The following is a 2759-nucleotide window of genomic DNA, read 5'->3' as shown; positions in this document are numbered from 1 at the left end:
ATTTTGTACAAATACCATGTCTTGAGCCACAGGAGGTATTGCTCCAGATGGAAAGGGTGATTTTATTGCAGCCTTGAAATAGGGTTTCCCCCCGCTTTGTATTACAAAGCAATCGTCACTGATACAACCAACGATACCATGCTAGGGTAGACAGCACAATCATGCCCAAAAGAAAACAAGAAAAAATAAGAGAAAGAAATGTGAGCAACACCAGCTCAACGAAAGCTGTAGAATCGCGCAACCACTGCGCCCACCGAAGAATTCTGCCTCATTCCAATGCCATCGAATTGCCGTGTATCAAGCAGCACCTTCAAGAAGGACCGCGACGATGACGACGTTGCTGCTCGGACGAGTCCTAGGATTTCTCCCGGTGCACGGAGGGGAGTGAGGGAGAGGTATACCCGGCGCCCTTCAAGAAGGGTGGTCGCGCCCACAGGCGTCATCACGTCGGAGTCAGCCATGCCCGACAGAGATTTCTCCCTACCTCTCACACCCACCGCCGAGGACCAATTGTTAACTCCATCCTGCCTACCGCCCACCAACATGCGCCACCACAGCCACGAGGACACCATCATCGTCTCACCACGACAAACGTCGCGAGGCCGGCCAGGCCAAACAAAACCATCGTTGACAGGGGCCGGCAGTACCGCAGCCACGTGGGAGGGGACAACCTCCACCGGCTCAAGCGGTTGCAGACCGGACGTAGAGCAGGAGCACGCCCAGGCCCAGATTAGGCTCGCTAAGCTCCCGCTGCCATGCTGCAACAGACGGGGCGCAATAGCCACCGCCCCCTCTCTCATGGCTCGCCAGACCAGTCGGAGGCCAATCCGGCCTGCCCCGACCCAGATCAGGCCCGAATGAGCCCAGATCTGGGCCTGGAGGGCGTCGTCGGTCAAGCCCCGCCGCCAGCCACCACCGCCGCCACTCAGCCGCCTGATCTGTACCAGAACGCCGCCTGCCGAGGAGCTCTGCCACCGGAACACACCGCCCGAGCCGGGAACCGTGACGGGAGAACACTACCAGAAAACAGACTTTTCCCCACGGCTAAGAACCGACAGGAAAAAGCCAAATCCCGTCAGGAAAATATTTCCTGATGGTTACCCGACAGGAAAATTCCGCCAGGAATAAGACGACAGGGAAATCTTTTAATGCCTGACGGCCAGCCGACAGGAATTATTTTCCTGACGGTTATTCCTGTCGGCTACCCTCAGGAAAATCTTGATGCCGTCAGGTTTATAGGTAGACTTATTGTGATGGCCAGCCTACAGGAAAAATGGCACGCAGGAAAATGAATTATGTTGAGCATGTAATTTTCTTTCTTTGGGATCAATGTTGAGCTTGTATCTGACAAATCCATATCCTTCTATAATTACAAATTTATTAGCACATATCAATGGTCCACGTATGACCCCATTAAGTGAAAATCCACATCATATCTTCATACAAGCATCTAAAACCAGTATATACATAGCACGTATCCATGCATGATTGAACATCTGGTAGATGACATCTGAAAATTTTAATTGCTGTTGTTTTATTTGCTCAACAGCAGTAACATGTCAGTTGTACGCATACATGCCACCGCCACCCAAAACAATAAGACTCATGTTTCTAAGCCCACTGGTTCATGATCTGGAGCATCATCTACACCTTCATAAGTTTCTAAGTCACCTTAGGCTACCACCATGTTCTCACCATCATTGTTGCCTTCCCTGTTGCCATTGCCGACGTGGTCGCCCATAGCACCATCCTCCAAGCTAACAGAGGATAACTCGGTGTTCCCTGCAAAGTCATGTACACAAGTAACGGGAATAATATTGGAAAGAGAAGGAGATGATGACCAACATTTTTCACCATATGAGTTGTTATCCGCTTAACTCTTTCAAGTTTCATCTTTTAGCATATCTATACAATATATCCTACAGCCCCATGAAACATATATTTTATATTTTAAAGTGGCTCCAAAAGATAATCTGGTCCACTTGATGATAATTTAGCTAATCAAGGACTAAAAAAGGATGTTCATTTAGTTTTTCTTTGTAAATCTTAGATATGACATATGGCAGCAATGCAACCATTAGATGTTATACTACATCTTGGTGCTTTATAAAATAATGGATAGGATTAAACAATACTCACTGGTAGCTTCATGTTCGACCTTGTGCCCACTAGAACGACATTCTTAACGAGGTCCTGCCCTTTTTGCCTTGATGAAAAATGTGCAATCTCAAGATTCCAATCAAGGATAGATGATTTTGTTCAGAACAAGAACTAAAGATTTCTGGAAAAGCAGAGTATACTTGTAGCCAGCGGAATAACAGTTTATCTAAAAAGATGACCAAGAAGGCAAGAACTTAAGAGATTGCATAATCCCCTAATTTTAGATATATAGTAAATTCAGCTTCATCTAAACTAACATGATGGGTGAAGATTGTAATTCAAGGAAGTAAAATAAATTAATGGGGTTAGGTAGACGTTGGGCAAACAATGGCTCCAGATTCAATGCACAAGTGCCAAAGACTGGACAAGAAGACCTGAACTAAATCATGCCCTCAAAGAAGATCCAGCATGCCATACACCCTTGAGTAACTGAGGAATATGACTGCCAGTCTAGATACATGATGGAAGAAACACACAAATCAGATAGATATGCATGTGCATTAATCACCTCATGTTGCTGACCTGCGAGAACTTCATAAAGAAGAGGTATGTACTCCTTATAGTCTTCAGCACACACACGCGCGCGCGCGCGCGCGCGC

The 2759-nt window shown here is 46.7% G+C and overlaps 1 long non-coding RNA gene across 1 annotated transcript; it reads right to left on the bottom strand.

Moving 5' to 3' along the window:
• Window positions 1–1504: 1504 nt before the first annotated feature.
• On the bottom strand, window positions 1505–2752 carry LOC123172419 (uncharacterized). Its single transcript, XR_006485591.1, has 2 exons — window positions 2669–2752; window positions 1505–2206 (listed from the first exon to the last, which is right to left on the bottom strand). It is a non-coding gene; the product is annotated as an uncharacterized lncRNA (long non-coding RNA).
• Between the last annotated feature and the right edge of the window lie 7 nt (window positions 2753–2759).

Source organism: Triticum aestivum, unplaced genomic scaffold, assembly GCF_018294505.1.
Source record: "Triticum aestivum cultivar Chinese Spring unplaced genomic scaffold, IWGSC CS RefSeq v2.1 scaffold198427, whole genome shotgun sequence".
Taxonomy (NCBI): domain Eukaryota; kingdom Viridiplantae; phylum Streptophyta; class Magnoliopsida; order Poales; family Poaceae; genus Triticum; species Triticum aestivum.
Note: the sequence above shows the minus strand (reverse complement) of the source record. Positions and strands in the feature narration are given on the sequence as shown.